Here is a 16,349-nt window from a genome sequence, read left to right on the forward strand (position 1 = left end):
TCACGACCCCCTGGTTTACGAGACCAGTGCTCTAACCACTGAGCTATAGGGGCTTTGACGCATCTTTCGCTTAATGTAGTATATGTTCATCAGGCAAAATTTCTCTCTAAATTTGATGTAAAAAGCCAAATTCAGGATAGAATACTAGAAAACTCATTTTGTTCAGTTCCCTTTTAAAGGAAAGCATGTATTTAGCCAATCAAAGTAGTAATATGATGCTTTGGCTAAAACCCACGAAAGTGCAAATTCTGTAGCTAGTAAATAGGTAAGGTTGAAATCAAACATACATACATATACATATAGTAACCGCTTGGTGCATTCGTGAAAGAAAAAAATATCTACATGAAAAGAAATTAACCTTAAAACTTTTTTTTATTAGTATTTTAATTTTTGAAGAGTGTAAAAGGTGGCAAAAATTTGCGCCGCCCGGGAATCGAACCCGGGTCGCAAGAATGGGAATCTTGCATGATACCACTACACCAGCGGCGCTTCAATATGAAGAAGTGAATTTTATCTATTTCTATATATACGGGTACCCTGTGATACTGCAACTTGTCTACTGTTCACCACAAAATAAATCAACTTGTCATATACATCTAACATTCTTGCAACAGACCTGTAGTTGAATCGAGAAAAACTGTTACGGGCAATAGGAACAAAAATTTGTTAAAAGCAAGAAGTTTTGCGTAAAAAGGTGGCAAAATCTGCCCCCAGTGAGAGTCGAACTCACGACCCCTGGTTTACGAGACCAGTGCTCTAACCACTGAGCTATAGGGGCTTTGACGCATCTTTCGCTTAATGTAGTATATGTTCATCAGGCAAAATTTCTCTCTAAATTTGATGTAAAAAGCCAAATTCAGGATAGAATACTAGAAAACTCATTTTGTTCAGTTCCCTTTTAAAGGAAAGCATGTATTTAGCCAATCAAAGTAGTAATATGATGCTTTGGCTAAAACCCACGAAAGTGCAAATTCTGTAGCTAGTAAATAGGTAAGGTTGAAATCAAACATACATACATATACATATAGTAACCGCTTGGTGCATTCGTGAAAGAAAAAAATATCTACATGAAAAGAAATTAACCTTAAAACTTTTTTTTATTAGTATTTTAATTTTTGAAGAGTGTAAAAGGTGGCAAAAATTTGCGCCGCCCGGGAATCGAACCCGGGTCGCAAGAATGGGAATCTTGCATGATACCACTACACCAGCGGCGCTTCAATATGAAGAAGTGAATTTTATCTATTTCTATATATACGGGTACCCTGTGATACTGCAACTTGTCTACTGTTCACCACAAAATAAATCAACTTGTCATATACATCTAACATTCTTGCAACAGACCTGTAGTTGAATCGAGAAAAACTGTTACGGGCAATAGGAACAAAAATTTGTTAAAAGCAAGAAGTTTTGCGTAAAAAGGTGGCAAAATCTGCCCCCCAGTGAGAGTCGAACTCACGACCCCTGGTTTACGAGACCAGTGCTCTAACCACTGAGCTATAGGGGCTTTGACGCATCTTTCGCTTAATGTAGTATATGTTCATCAGGCAAAATTTCTCTCTAAATTTGATGTAAAAAGCCAAATTCAGGATAGAATACTAGAAAACTCATTTTGTTCAGTTCCCTTTTAAAGGAAAGCATGTATTTAGCCAATCAAAGTAGTAATATGATGCTTTGGCTAAAACCCACGAAAGTGCAAATTCTGTAGCTAGTAAATAGGTAAGGTTGAAATCAAACATACATACATATACATATAGTAACCGCTTGGTGCATTCGTGAAAGAAAAAAATATCTACATGAAAAGAAATTAACCTTAAAACTTTTTTTTATTAGTATTTTAATTTTTTGAAGAGTGTAAAAGGTGGCAAAAATTTGCGCCGCCCGGGAATCGAACCCGGGTCGCAAGAATGGGAATCTTGCATGATACCACTACACCAGCGGCGCTTCAATATGAAGAAGTGAATTTTATCTATTTCTATATATACGGGTACCCTGTGATACTGCAACTTGTCTACTGTTCACCACAAAATAAATCAACTTGTCATATACATCTAACATTCTTGCAACAGACCTGTAGTTGAATCGAGAAAAACTGTTACGGGCAATAGGAACAAAAATTTGTTAAAAGCAAGAAGTTTTGCGTAAAAAGGTGGCAAAATCTGCCCCCAGTGAGAGTCGAACTCACGACCCCTGGTTTACGAGACCAGTGCTCTAACCACTGAGCTATAGGGGCTTTGACGCATCTTTCGCTTAATGTAGTATATGTTCATCAGGCAAAATTTCTCTCTAAATTTGATGTAAAAAGCCAAATTCAGGATAGAATACTAGAAAACTCATTTTGTTCAGTTCCCTTTTAAAGGAAAGCATGTATTTAGCCAATCAAAGTAGTAATATGATGCTTTGGCTAAAACCCACGAAAGTGCAAATTCTGTAGCTAGTAAATAGGTAAGGTTGAAATCAAACATACATACATATACATATAGTAACCGCTTGGTGCATTCGTGAAAGAAAAAAATATCTACATGAAAAGAAATTAACCTTAAAACTTTTTTTTATTAGTATTTTAATTTTTGAAGAGTGTAAAAGGTGGCAAAAATTTGCGCCGCCCGGGAATCGAACCCGGGTCGCAAGAATGGGAATCTTGCATGATACCACTACACCAGCGGCGCTTCAATATGAAGAAGTGAATTTTATCTATTTCTATATATACGGGTACCCTGTGATACTGCAACTTGTCTACTGTTCACCACAAAATAAATCAACTTGTCATATACATCTAACATTCTTGCAACAGACCTGTAGTTGAATCGAGAAAAACTGTTACGGGCAATAGGAACAAAAATTTGTTAAAAGCAAGAAGTTTTGCGTAAAAAGGTGGCAAAATCTGCCCCCAGTGAGAGTCGAACTCACGACCCCTGGTTTACGAGACCAGTGCTCTAACCACTGAGCTATAGGGGCTTTGACGCATCTTTCGCTTAATGTAGTATATGTTCATCAGGCAAAATTTCTCTCTAAATTTGATGTAAAAAGCCAAATTCAGGATAGAATACTAGAAAACTCATTTTGTTCAGTTCCCTTTTAAAGGAAAGCATGTATTTAGCCAATCAAAGTAGTAATATGATGCTTTGGCTAAAACCCACGAAAGTGCAAATTCTGTAGCTAGTAAATAGGTAAGGTTGAAATCAAACATACATACATATACATATAGTAACCGCTTGGTGCATTCGTGAAAGAAAAAAATATCTACATGAAAAGAAATTAACCTTAAAACTTTTTTTTATTAGTATTTTAATTTTTGAAGAGTGTAAAAGGTGGCAAAAATTTGCGCCGCCCGGGAATCGAACCCGGGTCGCAAGAATGGGAATCTTGCATGATACCACTACACCAGCGGGGCTTCAATATGAAGAAGTGAATTTTATCTATTTCTATATATACGGGTACCCTGTGATACTGCAACTTGTCTACTGTTCACCACAAAATAAATCAACTTGTCATATACATCTAACATTCTTGCAACAGACCTGTAGTTGAATCGAGAAAAACTGTTACGGGCAATAGGAACAAAAATTTGTTAAAAGCAAGAAGTTTTGCGTAAAAAGGTGGCAAAATCTGCCCCCAGTGAGAGTCGAACTCACGACCCCTGGTTTACGAGACCAGTGCTCTAACCACTGAGCTATAGGGGCTTTGACGCATCTTTCGCTTAATGTAGTATATGTTCATCAGGCAAAATTTCTCTCTAAATTTGATGTAAAAAGCCAAATTCAGGATAGAATACTAGAAAACTCATTTTGTTCAGTTCCCTTTTAAAGGAAAGCATGTATTTAGCCAATCAAAGTAGTAATATGATGCTTTGGCTAAAACCCACGAAAGTGCAAATTCTGTAGCTAGTAAATAGGTAAGGTTGAAATCAAACATACATACATATACATATAGTAACCGCTTGGTGCATTCGTGAAAGAAAAAAATATCTACATGAAAAGAAATTAACCTTAAAACTTTTTTTATTAGTAATTTTAATTTTTGAAGAGTGTAAAAGGTGGCAAAAATTTGCGCCGCCCGGGAATCGAACCCGGGTCGCAAGAATGGGAATCTTGCATAATACCACTACACCAGCGGCGCTTCAATATGAAGAAGTGAATTTTATCTATTTCTATATATACGGGTACCCTGTGATACTGCAACTTGTCTACTGTTCACCACAAAATAAATCAACTTGTCATATACATCTAACATTCTTGCAACAGACCTGTAGTTGAATCGAGAAAAACTGTTACGGGCAATAGGAACAAAAATTTGTTAAAAGCAAGAAGTTTTGCGTAAAAAGGTGGCAAAATCTGCCCCCAGTGAGAGTCGAACTCACGACCCCTGGTTTACGAGACCAGTGCTCTAACCACTGAGCTATAGGGGCTTTGACGCATCTTTCGCTTAATGTAGTATATGTTCATCAGGCAAAATTTCTCTCTAAATTTGATGTAAAAAGCCAAATTCAGGATAGAATACTAGAAAACTCATTTTGTTCAGTTCCCTTTTAAAGGAAAGCATGTATTTAGCCAATCAAAGTAGTAATATGATGCTTTGGCTAAAACCCACGAAAGTGCAAATTCTGTAGCTAGTAAATAGGTAAGGTTGAAATCAAACATACATACATATACATATAGTAACCGCTTGGTGCATTCGTGAAAGAAAAAAATATCTACATGAAAAGAAATTAACCTTAAAACTTTTTTTTATTAGTATTTTAATTTTTGAAGAGTGTAAAAGGTGGCAAAAATTTGCGCCGCCCGGGAATCGAACCCGGGTCGCAAGAATGGGAATCTTGCATGATACCACTACACCAGCGGCGCTTCAATATGAAGAAGTGAATTTTATCTATTTCTATATATACGGGTACCCTGTGATACTGCAACTTGTCTACTGTTCACCACAAAATAAATCAACTTGTCATATACATCTAACATTCTTGCAACAGACCTGTAGTTGAATCGAGAAAAACTGTTACGGGCAATAGGAACAAAAATTTGTTAAAAGCAAGAAGTTTTGCGTAAAAAGGTGGCAAAATCTGCCCCCAGTGAGAGTCGAACTCACGACCCCTGGTTTACGAGACCAGTGCTCTAACCACTGAGCTATAGGGGCTTTGACGCATCTTTCGCTTAATGTAGTATATGTTCATCAGGCAAAATTTCTCTCTAAATTTGATGTAAAAAGCCAAATTCAGGATAGAATACTAGAAAACGCATTTTGTTCAGTTCCCTTTTAAAGGAAAGCATGTATTTAGCCAATCAAAGTAGTAATATGATGCTTTGGCTAAAACCCACGAAAGTGCAAATTCTGTAGCTAGTAAATAGGTAAGGTTGAAATCAAACATACATACATATACATATAGTAACCGCTTGGTGCATTCGTGAAAGAAAAAAATATCTACATGAAAAGAAATTAACCTTAAAACTTTTTTTTATTAGTATTTAATTTTTGAAGAGTGTAAAAGGTGGCAAAAATTTGCGCCGCCCGGGAATCGAACCCGGGTCGCAAGAATGGGAATCTTGCATGATACCACTACACCAGCGGCGCTTCAATATGAAGAAGTGAATTTTATCTATTTCTATATATACGGGTACCCTGTGATACTGCAACTTGTCTACTGTTCACCACAAAATAAATCAACTTGTCATATACATCTAACATTCTTGCAACAGACCTGTAGTTGAATCGAGAAAAACTGTTACGGGCAATAGGAACAAAAATTTGTTAAAAGCAAGAAGTTTTGCGTAAAAAGGTGGCAAAATCTGCCCACCAGTGAGAGTCGAACTCACGACCCCTGGTTTACGAGACCAGTGCTCTAACCACTGAGCTATAGGGGCTTTGACGCATCTTTCGCTTAATGTAGTATATGTTCATCAGGCAAAATTTCTCTCTAAATTTGATGTAAAAAGCCAAATTCAGGATAGAATACTAGAAAACTCATTTTGTTCAGTTCCCTTTTAAAGGAAAGCATGTATTTAGCCAATCAAAGTAGTAATATGATGCTTTGGCTAAAACCCACGAAAGTGCAAATTCTGTAGCTAGTAAATAGGTAAGGTTGAAATCAAACATACATACATATACATATAGTAAACCGCTTGGTGCATTCGTGAAAGAAAAAAATATCTACATGAAAAGAAATTAACCTTAAAACTTTTTTTTATTAGTATTTTAATTTTTGAAGAGTGTAAAAGGTGGCAAAAATTTGCGCCGCCCGGGAATCGAACCCGGGTCGCAAGAATGGGAATCTTGCATGATACCACTACACCAGCGGCGCTTCAATATGAAGAAGTGAATTTTATCTATTTCTATATATACGGGTACCCTGTGATACTGCAACTTGTCTACTGTTCACCACAAAATAAATCAACTTGTCATATACATCTAACATTCTTGCAACAGACCTGTAGTTGAATCGAGAAAAACTGTTACGGGCAATAGGAACAAAAATTTGTTAAAAGCAAGAAGTTTTGCGTAAAAAGGTGGCAAAATCTGCCCCCAGTGAGAGTCGAACTCACGACCCCTGGTTTACGAGACCAGTGCTCTAACCACTGAGCTATAGGGGCTTTGACGCATCTTTCGCTTAATGTAGTATATGTTCATCAGGCAAAATTTCTCTCTAAATTTGATGTAAAAAGCCAAATTCAGGATAGAATACTAGAAAACTCATTTTGTTCAGTTCCCTTTTAAAGGAAAGCATGTATTTAGCCAATCAAAGTAGTAATATGATGCTTTGGCTAAAACCCACGAAAGTGCAAATTCTGTAGCTAGTAAATAGGTAAGGTTGAAATCAAACATACATACATATACATATAGTAACCGCTTGGTGCATTCGTGAAAGAAAAAAATATCTACATGAAAAGAAATTAACCTTAAAACTTTTTTTTATTAGTATTTTAATTTTGAAGAGTGTAAAAGGTGGCAAAAATTTGCGCCGCCCGGGAATCGAACCCGGGTCGCAAGAATGGGAATCTTGCATGATACCACTACACCAGCGGGGCTTCAATATGAAGAAGTGAATTTTATCTATTTCTATATATACGGGTACCCTGTGATACTGCAACTTGTCTACTGTTCACCACAAAATAAATCAACTTGTCATATACATCTAACATTCTTGCAACAGACCTGTAGTTGAATCGAGAAAAACTGTTACGGGCAATAGGAACAAAAATTTGTTAAAAGCAAGAAGTTTTGCGTAAAAAGGTGGCAAAATCTGCCCCCAGTGAGAGTCGAACTCACGACCCCTGGTTTACGAGACCAGTGCTCTAACCACTGAGCTATAGGGGCTTTGACGCATCTTTCGCTTAATGTAGTATATGTTCATCAGGCAAAATTTCTCTCTAAATTTGATGTAAAAAGCCAAATTCAGGATAGAATACTAGAAAACTCATTTTGTTCAGTTCCCTTTTAAAGGAAAGCATGTATTTAGCCAATCAAAGTAGTAATATGATGCTTTGGCTAAAACCCACGAAAGTGCAAATTCTGTAGCTAGTAAATAGGTAAGGTTGAAATCAAACATACATACATATACATATAGTAACCGCTTGGTGCATTCGTGAAAGAAAAAAATATCTACATGAAAAGAAATTAACCTTAAAACTTTTTTTTATTAGTATTTTAATTTTTGAAGAGTGTAAAAGGTGGCAAAAATTTGCGCCGCCCGGGAATCGAACCCGGGTCGCAAGAATGGGAATCTTGCATAATACCACTACACCAGCGGCGCTTCAATATGAAGAAGTGAATTTTATCTATTTCTATATATACGGGTACCCTGTGATACTGCAACTTGTCTACTGTTCACCACAAAATAAATCAACTTGTCATATACATCTAACATTCTTGCAACAGACCTGTAGTTGAATCGAGAAAAACTGTTACGGGCAATAGGAACAAAAATTGTTAAAAGCAAGAAGTTTTGCGTAAAAAGGTGGCAAAATCTGCCCCCAGTGAGAGTCGAACTCACGACCCCTGGTTTACGAGACCAGTGCTCTAACCACTGAGCTATAGGGGCTTTGACGCATCTTTCGCTTAATGTAGTATATGTTCATCAGGCAAAATTTCTCTCTAAATTTGATGTAAAAAGCCAAATTCAGGATAGAATACTAGAAAACTCATTTTGTTCAGTTCCCTTTTAAAGGAAAGCATGTATTTAGCCAATCAAAGTAGTAATATGATGCTTTGGCTAAAACCCACGAAAGTGCAAATTCTGTAGCTAGTAAATAGGTAAGGTTGAAATCAAACATACATACATATACATATAGTAACCGCTTGGTGCATTCGTGAAAGAAAAAAATATCTACATGAAAAGAAATTAACCTTAAAACTTTTTTTTATTAGTATTTTAATTTTTGAAGAGTGTAAAAGGTGGCAAAAATTTGCGCCGCCCGGAATCGAACCCGGGTCGCAAGAATGGGAATCTTGCATGATACCACTACACCAGCGGCGCTTCAATATGAAGAAGTGAATTTTATCTATTTCTATATATACGGGTACCCTGTGATACTGCAACTTGTCTACTGTTCACCACAAAATAAATCAACTTGTCATATACATCTAACATTCTTGCAACAGACCTGTAGTTGAATCGAGAAAAACTGTTACGGGCAATAGGAACAAAAATTTGTTAAAAGCAAGAAGTTTTGCGTAAAAAGGTGGCAAAATCTGCCCCCAGTGAGAGTCGAACTCACGACCCCTGGTTTACGAGACCAGTGCTCTAACCACTGAGCTATAGGGGCTTTGACGCATCTTTCGCTTAATGTAGTATATGTTCATCAGGCAAAATTTCTCTCTAAATTTGATGTAAAAAGCCAAATTCAGGATAGAATACTAGAAAACGCATTTTGTTCAGTTCCCTTTTAAAGGAAAGCATGTATTTAGCCAATCAAAGTAGTAATATGATGCTTTGGCTAAAACCCACGAAAGTGCAAATTCTGTAGCTAGTAAATAGGTAAGGTTGAAATCAAACATACATACATATACATATAGTAACCGCTTGGTGCATTCGTGAAAGAAAAAAATATCTACATGAAAAGAAATTAACCTTAAAACTTTTTTTTATTAGTATTTTAATTTTTGAAGAGTGTAAAAGGTGGCAAAAATTTGCGCCGCCCGGGAATCGAACCCGGGTCGCAAGAATGGGAATCTTGCATGATACCACTACACCAGCGGCGCTTCAATATGAAGAAGTGAATTTTATCTATTTCTATATATACGGGTACCCTGTGATACTGCAACTTGTCTACTGTTCACCACAAAATAAATCAACTTGTCATATACATCTAACATTCTTGCAACAGACCTGTAGTTGAATCGAGAAAAACTGTTACGGGCAATAGGAACAAAAATTTGTTAAAAGCAAGAAGTTTTGCGTAAAAAGGTGGCAAAATCTGCCCCCAGTGAGAGTCGAACTCACGACCCCCTGGTTTACGAGACCAGTGCTCTAACCACTGAGCTATAGGGGCTTTGACGCATCTTTCGCTTAATGTAGTATATGTTCATCAGGCAAAATTTCTCTCTAAATTTGATGTAAAAAGCCAATTCAGGATAGAATACTAGAAAACTCATTTTGTTCAGTTCCCTTTTAAAGGAAAGCATGTATTTAGCCAATCAAAGTAGTAATATGATGCTTTGGCTAAAACCCACGAAAGTGCAAATTCTGTAGCTAGTAAATAGGTAAGGTTGAAATCAAACATACATACATATACATATAGTAACCGCTTGGTGCATTCGTGAAAGAAAAAAATATCTACATGAAAAGAAATTAACCTTAAAACTTTTTTTTATTAGTATTTTAATTTTTGAAGAGTGTAAAAGGTGGCAAAAATTTGCGCCGCCCGGGAATCGAACCCGGGTCGCAAGAATGGGAATCTTGCATGATACCACTACACCAGCGGCGCTTCAATATGAAGAAGTGAATTTTATCTATTTCTATATATACGGGTACCCTGTGATACTGCAACTTGTCTACTGTTCACCACAAAATAAATCAACTTGTCATATACATCTAACATTCTTGCAACAGACCTGTAGTTGAATCGAGAAAAAACTGTTACGGGCAATAGGAACAAAAATTTGTTAAAAGCAAGAAGTTTTGCGTAAAAAGGTGGCAAAATCTGCCCCCAGTGAGAGTCGAACTCACGACCCCTGGTTTACGAGACCAGTGCTCTAACCACTGAGCTATAGGGGCTTTGACGCATCTTTCGCTTAATGTAGTATATGTTCATCAGGCAAAATTTCTCTCTAAATTTGATGTAAAAAGCCAAATTCAGGATAGAATACTAGAAAACTCATTTTGTTCAGTTCCCTTTTAAAGGAAAGCATGTATTTAGCCAATCAAAGTAGTAATATGATGCTTTGGCTAAAACCCACGAAAGTGCAAATTCTGTAGCTAGTAAATAGGTAAGGTTGAAATCAAACATACATACATATACATATAGTAACCGCTTGGTGATTCGTGAAAGAAAAAAATATCTACATGAAAAGAAATTAACCTTAAAACTTTTTTTTATTAGTATTTTAATTTTTGAAGAGTGTAAAAGGTGGCAAAAATTTGCGCCGCCCGGGAATCGAACCCGGGTCGCAAGAATGGGAATCTTGCATGATACCACTACACCAGCGGGGCTTCAATATGAAGAAGTGAATTTTATCTATTTCTATATATACGGGTACCCTGTGATACTGCAACTTGTCTACTGTTCACCACAAAATAAATCAACTTGTCATATACATCTAACATTCTTGCAACAGACCTGTAGTTGAATCGAGAAAAACTGTTACGGGCAATAGGAACAAAAATTTGTTAAAAGCAAGAAGTTTTGCGTAAAAAGGTGGCAAAATCTGCCCCCAGTGAGAGTCGAACTCACGACCCCTGGTTTACGAGACCAGTGCTCTAACCACTGAGCTATAGGGGCTTTGACGCATCTTTCGCTTAATGTAGTATATGTTCATCAGGCAAAATTTCTCTCTAAATTTGATGTAAAAAGCCAAATTCAGGATAGAATACTAGAAAACTCATTTTGTTCAGTTCCCTTTTAAAGGAAAGCATGTATTTAGCCAATCAAAGTAGTAATATGATGCTTTGGCTAAAACCCACGAAAGTGCAAATTCTGTAGCTAGTAAATAGGTAAGGTTGAAATCAAACATACATACATATACATATAGTAACCGCTTGGTGCATTCGTGAAAGAAAAAAATATCTACATGAAAAGAAATTAACCTTAAAACTTTTTTTTATTAGTATTTTAATTTTTGAAGAGTGTAAAAGGTGGCAAAAATTTGCGCCGCCCGGGAATCGAACCCGGGTCGCAAGAATGGGAATCTTGCATAATACCACTACACCAGCGGCGCTTCAATATGAAGAAGTGAATTTTATCTATTTCTATATATACGGGTACCCTGTGATACTGCAACTTGTCTACTGTTCACCACAAAATAAATCAACTTGTCATATACATCTAACATTCTTGCAACAGACCTGTAGTTGAATCGAGAAAAACTGTTACGGGCAATAGGAACAAAAATTTGTTAAAAGCAAGAAGTTTTGCGTAAAAGGTGGCAAAATCTGCCCCCAGTGAGAGTCGAACTCACGACCCCTGGTTTACGAGACCAGTGCTCTAACCACTGAGCTATAGGGGCTTTGACGCATCTTTCGCTTAATGTAGTATATGTTCATCAGGCAAAATTTCTCTCTAAATTTGATGTAAAAAGCCAAATTCAGGATAGAATACTAGAAAACTCATTTTGTTCAGTTCCCTTTTAAAGGAAAGCATGTATTTAGCCAATCAAAGTAGTAATATGATGCTTTGGCTAAAACCCACGAAAGTGCAAATTCTGTAGCTAGTAAATAGGTAAGGTTGAAATCAAACATACATACATATACATATAGTAACCGCTTGGTGCATTCGTGAAAGAAAAAAATATCTACATGAAAAGAAATTAACCTTAAAACTTTTTTTTATTAGTATTTTAATTTTTGAAGAGTGTAAAAGGTGGCAAAAATTTGCGCCGCCCGGGAATCGAACCCGGGTCGCAAGAATGGGAATCTTGCATGATACCACTACACCAGCGGCGCTTCAATATGAAGAAGTGAATTTTATCTATTTCTATATATACGGGTACCCTGTGATACTGCAACTTGTCTACTGTTCACCACAAAATAAATCAACTTGTCATATACATCTAACATTCTTGCAACAGACCTGTAGTTGAATCGAGAAAAACTGTTACGGGCAATAGGAACAAAAATTTGTTAAAAGCAAGAAGTTTTGCGTAAAAAAGGTGGCAAAATCTGCCCCAGTGAGAGTCGAACTCACGACCCCCTGGTTTACGAGACCAGTGCTCTAACCACTGAGCTATAGGGGCTTTGACGCATCTTTCGCTTAATGTAGTATATGTTCATCAGGCAAAATTTCTCTCTAAATTTGATGTAAAAAGCCAAATTCAGGATAGAATACTAGAAAACGCATTTTGTTCAGTTCCCTTTTAAAGGAAAGCATGTATTTAGCCAATCAAAGTAGTAATATGATGCTTTGGCTAAAACCCACGAAAGTGCAAATTCTGTAGCTAGTAAATAGGTAAGGTTGAAATCAAACATACATACATATACATATAGTAACCGCTTGGTGCATTCGTGAAAGAAAAAAATATCTACATGAAAAGAAATTAACCTTAAAACTTTTTTTTATTAGTATTTTAATTTTTGAAGAGTGTAAAAGGTGGCAAAAATTTGCGCCGCCCGGGAATCGAACCCGGGTCGCAAGAATGGGAATCTTGCATGATACCACTACACCAGCGGCGCTTCAATATGAAGAAGTGAATTTTATCTATTTCTATATATACGGGTACCCTGTGATACTGCAACTTGTCTACTGTTCACCACAAAATAAATCAACTTGTCATATACATCTAACATTCTTGCAACAGACCTGTAGTTGAATCGAGAAAAACTGTTACGGGCAATAGGAACAAAAATTTGTTAAAAGCAAGAAGTTTTGCGTAAAAAGGTGGCAAAATCTGCCCCCAGTGAGAGTCGAACTCACGACCCCTGGTTTACGAGACCAGTGCTCTAACCACTGAGCTATAGGGGCTTTGACGCATCTTTCGCTTAATGTAGTATATGTTCATCAGGCAAAATTTCTCTCTAAATTTGATGTAAAAAGCCAAATTCAGGATAGAATACTAGAAAACTCATTTTGTTCAGTTCCCTTTTAAAGGAAAGCATGTATTTAGCCAATCAAAGTAGTAATATGATGCTTTGGCTAAAACCCACGAAAGTGCAAATTCTGTAGCTAGTAAATAGGTAAGGTTGAAATCAAACATACATACATATACATATAGTAACCGCTTGGTGCATTCGTGAAAGAAAAAAATATCTACATGAAAAGAAATTAACCTTAAAACTTTTTTTTATTAGTATTTTAATTTTTGAAGAGTGTAAAAGGTGGCAAAAATTTGCGCCGCCCGGGAATCGAACCCGGGTCGCAAGAATGGGAATCTTGCATGATACCACTACACCAGCGGCGCTTCAATATGAAGAAGTGAATTTTATCTATTTCTATATATACGGGGTACCTGTGATACTGCAACTTGTCTACTGTTCACCACAAAATAAATCAACTTGTCATATACATCTAACATTCTTGCAACAGACCTGTAGTTGAATCGAGAAAAACTGTTACGGGCAATAGGAACAAAAATTTGTTAAAAGCAAGAAGTTTTGCGTAAAAAGGTGGCAAAATCTGCCCCCAGTGAGAGTCGAACTCACGACCCCTGGTTTACGAGACCAGTGCTCTAACCACTGAGCTATAGGGGCTTTGACGCATCTTTCGCTTAATGTAGTATATGTTCATCAGGCAAAATTTCTCTCTAAATTTGATGTAAAAAGCCAAATTCAGGATAGAATACTAGAAAACTCATTTTGTTCAGTTCCCTTTTAAAGGAAAGCATGTATTTAGCCAATCAAAGTAGTAATATGATGCTTTGGCTAAAACCCACGAAAGTGCAAATTCTGTAGCTAGTAAATAGGTAAGGTTGAAATCAAACATACATACATATACATATAGTAACCGCTTGGTGCATTCGTGAAAGAAAAAAATATCTACATGAAAAGAAATTAACCTTAAAACTTTTTTTTATTAGTATTTTAATTTTTGAAGAGTGTAAAAGGTGGCAAAAATTTGCGCCGCCCGGGAATCGAACCCGGGTCGCAAGAATGGGAATCTTGCATGATACCACTACACCAGCGGCGCTTCAATATGAAGAAGTGAATTTTATCTATTTCTATATATACGGGTACCCTGTGATACTGCAACTTGTCTACTGTTCACCACAAAATAAATCAACTTGTCATATACATCTAACATTCTTGCAACAGACCTGTAGTTGAATCGAGAAAAACTGTTACGGGCAATAGGAACAAAAATTTGTTAAAAGCAAGAAGTTTTGCGTAAAAAGGTGGCAAAATCTGCCCCCAGTGAGAGTCGAACTCACGACCCCTGGTTTACGAGACCAGTGCTCTAACCACTGAGCTATAGGGGCTTTGACGCATCTTTCGCTTAATGTAGTATATGTTCATCAGGCAAAATTTCTCTCTAAATTTGATGTAAAAAGCCAAATTCAGGATAGAATACTAGAAAACTCATTTTGTTCAGTTCCCTTTTAAAGGAAAGCATGTATTTAGCCAATCAAAGTAGTAATATGATGCTTTGGCTAAAACCCACGAAAGTGCAAATTCTGTAGCTAGTAAATAGGTAAGGTTGAAATCAAACATACATACATATACATATAGTAACCGCTTGGTGCATTCGTGAAAGAAAAAAATATCTACATGAAAAGAAATTAACCTTAAAACTTTATTAGTATTTTAATTTTTGAAGAGTGTAAAAGGTGGCAAAAATTTGCGCCGCCCGGGAATCGAACCCGGGTCGCAAGATGATACCACTACACCAGCGGCGCTTCAATATGAAGAAGTGAATTTTATCTATTTCTATATATACGGGTACCCTGTGATACTGCAACTTGTCTACTGTTCACCACAAAATAAATCAACTTGTCATATACATCTAACATTCTTGCAACAGACCTGTAGTTGAATCGAGAAAAACTGTTACGGGCAATAGGAACAAAAATTTGTTAAAAGCAAGAAGTTTTGCGTAAAAAGGTGGCAAAATCTGCCCCCAGTGAGAGTCGAACTCACGACCCCTGGTTTACGAGACCAGTGCTCTAACCACTGAGCTATAGGGGCTTTGACGCATCTTTCGCTTAATGTAGTATATGTTCATCAGGCAAAATTTCTCTCTAAATTTGATGTAAAAAGCCAAATTCAGGATAGAATACTAGAAAACTCATTTTGTTCAGTTCCCTTTTAAAGGAAAGCATGTATTTAGCCAATCAAAGTAGTAATATGATGCTTTGGCTAAAACCCACGAAAGTGCAAATTCTGTAGCTAGTAAATAGGTAAGGTTGAAATCAAACATACATACATATACATATAGTAACCGCTTGGTGCATTCGTGAAAGAAAAAAATATCTACATGAAAAGAAATTAACCTTAAAACTTTTTTTTATTAGTATTTTAATTTTTGAAGAGTGTAAAAGGTGGCAAAAATTGCGCCGCCCGGGAATCGAACCCGGGTCGCAAGAATGGGAATCTTGCATGATACCACTACACCAGCGGGGCTTCAATATGAAGAAGTGAATTTTATCTATTTCTATATATACGGGTACCCTGTGATACTGCAACTTGTCTACTGTTCACCACAAAATAAATCAACTTGTCATATACATCTAACATTCTTGCAACAGACCTGTAGTTGAATCGAGAAAAACTGTTACGGGCAATAGGAACAAAAATTTGTTAAAAGCAAGAAGTTTTGCGTAAAAAGGTGGCAAAATCTGCCCCAGTGAGAGTCGAACTCACGACCCCTGGTTTACGAGACCAGTGCTCTAACCACTGAGCTATAGGGGCTTTGACGCATCTTTCGCTTAATGTAGTATATGTTCATCAGGCAAAATTTCTCTCTAAATTTGATGTAAAAAGCCAAATTCAGGATAGAATACTAGAAAACTCATTTTGTTCAGTTCCCTTTTAAAGGAAAGCATGTATTTAGCCAATCAAAGTAGTAATATGATGCTTTGGCTAAAACCCACGAAAGTGCAAATTCTGTAGCTAGTAAATAGGTAAGGTTGAAATCAAACATACATACATATACATATAGTAACCGCTTGGTGCATTCGTGAAAGAAAAAAATATCTACATGAAAAGAAATTAACCTTAAAACTTTTTTTTATTAGTATTTTAATTTTGAAGAGTGTAAAAGGTGGCAAAAATTTGC

At 36.6% G+C, this 16,349-nt stretch overlaps 30 non-coding genes across 30 annotated transcripts; all 30 read right to left on the reverse strand.

Moving 5' to 3' along the window:
* Positions 1 to 418: 418 nt before the first annotated feature.
* Trnag-ccc (transfer RNA glycine (anticodon CCC)) lies at positions 419 to 489 on the reverse strand. Its single transcript has one exon. It is a non-coding gene; the product is annotated as a tRNA-Gly (tRNA).
* A 216-nt stretch (positions 490 to 705) lies between these two features.
* Positions 706 to 778, reverse strand: Trnat-cgu (transfer RNA threonine (anticodon CGU)). Its single transcript has one exon. It is a non-coding gene; the product is annotated as a tRNA-Thr (tRNA).
* A 365-nt stretch (positions 779 to 1,143) lies between these two features.
* Positions 1,144 to 1,214, reverse strand: Trnag-ccc (transfer RNA glycine (anticodon CCC)). Its single transcript has one exon. It is a non-coding gene; the product is annotated as a tRNA-Gly (tRNA).
* A 656-nt stretch (positions 1,215 to 1,870) lies between these two features.
* Positions 1,871 to 1,941, reverse strand: Trnag-ccc (transfer RNA glycine (anticodon CCC)). The gene has a single exon. It is a non-coding gene; the product is annotated as a tRNA-Gly (tRNA).
* A 216-nt stretch (positions 1,942 to 2,157) lies between these two features.
* On the reverse strand, positions 2,158 to 2,230 carry Trnat-cgu (transfer RNA threonine (anticodon CGU)). The gene has a single exon. It is a non-coding gene; the product is annotated as a tRNA-Thr (tRNA).
* Positions 2,231 to 2,595: 365 nt separating this feature from the next.
* Trnag-ccc (transfer RNA glycine (anticodon CCC)) lies at positions 2,596 to 2,666 on the reverse strand. The gene has a single exon. It is a non-coding gene; the product is annotated as a tRNA-Gly (tRNA).
* A 216-nt stretch (positions 2,667 to 2,882) lies between these two features.
* Trnat-cgu (transfer RNA threonine (anticodon CGU)) lies at positions 2,883 to 2,955 on the reverse strand. Its single transcript has one exon. It is a non-coding gene; the product is annotated as a tRNA-Thr (tRNA).
* Positions 2,956 to 3,607: 652 nt separating this feature from the next.
* On the reverse strand, positions 3,608 to 3,680 carry Trnat-cgu (transfer RNA threonine (anticodon CGU)). Its single transcript has one exon. It is a non-coding gene; the product is annotated as a tRNA-Thr (tRNA).
* Positions 3,681 to 4,332: 652 nt separating this feature from the next.
* Trnat-cgu (transfer RNA threonine (anticodon CGU)) lies at positions 4,333 to 4,405 on the reverse strand. Its single transcript has one exon. It is a non-coding gene; the product is annotated as a tRNA-Thr (tRNA).
* A 365-nt stretch (positions 4,406 to 4,770) lies between these two features.
* Trnag-ccc (transfer RNA glycine (anticodon CCC)) lies at positions 4,771 to 4,841 on the reverse strand. Its single transcript has one exon. It is a non-coding gene; the product is annotated as a tRNA-Gly (tRNA).
* A 216-nt stretch (positions 4,842 to 5,057) lies between these two features.
* Positions 5,058 to 5,130, reverse strand: Trnat-cgu (transfer RNA threonine (anticodon CGU)). Its single transcript has one exon. It is a non-coding gene; the product is annotated as a tRNA-Thr (tRNA).
* Positions 5,131 to 5,494: 364 nt separating this feature from the next.
* On the reverse strand, positions 5,495 to 5,565 carry Trnag-ccc (transfer RNA glycine (anticodon CCC)). Its single transcript has one exon. It is a non-coding gene; the product is annotated as a tRNA-Gly (tRNA).
* A 656-nt stretch (positions 5,566 to 6,221) lies between these two features.
* Trnag-ccc (transfer RNA glycine (anticodon CCC)) lies at positions 6,222 to 6,292 on the reverse strand. The gene has a single exon. It is a non-coding gene; the product is annotated as a tRNA-Gly (tRNA).
* Positions 6,293 to 6,508: 216 nt separating this feature from the next.
* On the reverse strand, positions 6,509 to 6,581 carry Trnat-cgu (transfer RNA threonine (anticodon CGU)). Its single transcript has one exon. It is a non-coding gene; the product is annotated as a tRNA-Thr (tRNA).
* A 651-nt stretch (positions 6,582 to 7,232) lies between these two features.
* On the reverse strand, positions 7,233 to 7,305 carry Trnat-cgu (transfer RNA threonine (anticodon CGU)). The gene has a single exon. It is a non-coding gene; the product is annotated as a tRNA-Thr (tRNA).
* Positions 7,306 to 7,956: 651 nt separating this feature from the next.
* On the reverse strand, positions 7,957 to 8,029 carry Trnat-cgu (transfer RNA threonine (anticodon CGU)). The gene has a single exon. It is a non-coding gene; the product is annotated as a tRNA-Thr (tRNA).
* Positions 8,030 to 8,680: 651 nt separating this feature from the next.
* On the reverse strand, positions 8,681 to 8,753 carry Trnat-cgu (transfer RNA threonine (anticodon CGU)). Its single transcript has one exon. It is a non-coding gene; the product is annotated as a tRNA-Thr (tRNA).
* Positions 8,754 to 9,118: 365 nt separating this feature from the next.
* Trnag-ccc (transfer RNA glycine (anticodon CCC)) lies at positions 9,119 to 9,189 on the reverse strand. The gene has a single exon. It is a non-coding gene; the product is annotated as a tRNA-Gly (tRNA).
* A 654-nt stretch (positions 9,190 to 9,843) lies between these two features.
* On the reverse strand, positions 9,844 to 9,914 carry Trnag-ccc (transfer RNA glycine (anticodon CCC)). Its single transcript has one exon. It is a non-coding gene; the product is annotated as a tRNA-Gly (tRNA).
* A 217-nt stretch (positions 9,915 to 10,131) lies between these two features.
* On the reverse strand, positions 10,132 to 10,204 carry Trnat-cgu (transfer RNA threonine (anticodon CGU)). Its single transcript has one exon. It is a non-coding gene; the product is annotated as a tRNA-Thr (tRNA).
* A 651-nt stretch (positions 10,205 to 10,855) lies between these two features.
* On the reverse strand, positions 10,856 to 10,928 carry Trnat-cgu (transfer RNA threonine (anticodon CGU)). Its single transcript has one exon. It is a non-coding gene; the product is annotated as a tRNA-Thr (tRNA).
* Positions 10,929 to 11,579: 651 nt separating this feature from the next.
* Trnat-cgu (transfer RNA threonine (anticodon CGU)) lies at positions 11,580 to 11,652 on the reverse strand. Its single transcript has one exon. It is a non-coding gene; the product is annotated as a tRNA-Thr (tRNA).
* A 365-nt stretch (positions 11,653 to 12,017) lies between these two features.
* Trnag-ccc (transfer RNA glycine (anticodon CCC)) lies at positions 12,018 to 12,088 on the reverse strand. The gene has a single exon. It is a non-coding gene; the product is annotated as a tRNA-Gly (tRNA).
* A 655-nt stretch (positions 12,089 to 12,743) lies between these two features.
* On the reverse strand, positions 12,744 to 12,814 carry Trnag-ccc (transfer RNA glycine (anticodon CCC)). The gene has a single exon. It is a non-coding gene; the product is annotated as a tRNA-Gly (tRNA).
* Positions 12,815 to 13,030: 216 nt separating this feature from the next.
* Trnat-cgu (transfer RNA threonine (anticodon CGU)) lies at positions 13,031 to 13,103 on the reverse strand. The gene has a single exon. It is a non-coding gene; the product is annotated as a tRNA-Thr (tRNA).
* Positions 13,104 to 13,468: 365 nt separating this feature from the next.
* On the reverse strand, positions 13,469 to 13,539 carry Trnag-ccc (transfer RNA glycine (anticodon CCC)). Its single transcript has one exon. It is a non-coding gene; the product is annotated as a tRNA-Gly (tRNA).
* A 216-nt stretch (positions 13,540 to 13,755) lies between these two features.
* Trnat-cgu (transfer RNA threonine (anticodon CGU)) lies at positions 13,756 to 13,828 on the reverse strand. The gene has a single exon. It is a non-coding gene; the product is annotated as a tRNA-Thr (tRNA).
* Positions 13,829 to 14,193: 365 nt separating this feature from the next.
* Positions 14,194 to 14,264, reverse strand: Trnag-ccc (transfer RNA glycine (anticodon CCC)). Its single transcript has one exon. It is a non-coding gene; the product is annotated as a tRNA-Gly (tRNA).
* Positions 14,265 to 14,480: 216 nt separating this feature from the next.
* Trnat-cgu (transfer RNA threonine (anticodon CGU)) lies at positions 14,481 to 14,553 on the reverse strand. The gene has a single exon. It is a non-coding gene; the product is annotated as a tRNA-Thr (tRNA).
* A 633-nt stretch (positions 14,554 to 15,186) lies between these two features.
* On the reverse strand, positions 15,187 to 15,259 carry Trnat-cgu (transfer RNA threonine (anticodon CGU)). Its single transcript has one exon. It is a non-coding gene; the product is annotated as a tRNA-Thr (tRNA).
* Positions 15,260 to 16,349: the final 1,090 nt, after the last annotated feature.

This window comes from Mytilus edulis, unplaced genomic scaffold (genome assembly GCF_963676685.1).
Source record: "Mytilus edulis unplaced genomic scaffold, xbMytEdul2.2 SCAFFOLD_2224, whole genome shotgun sequence".
In the NCBI taxonomy this organism is placed as follows: Eukaryota; Metazoa; Mollusca; class Bivalvia; order Mytilida; family Mytilidae; genus Mytilus; species Mytilus edulis.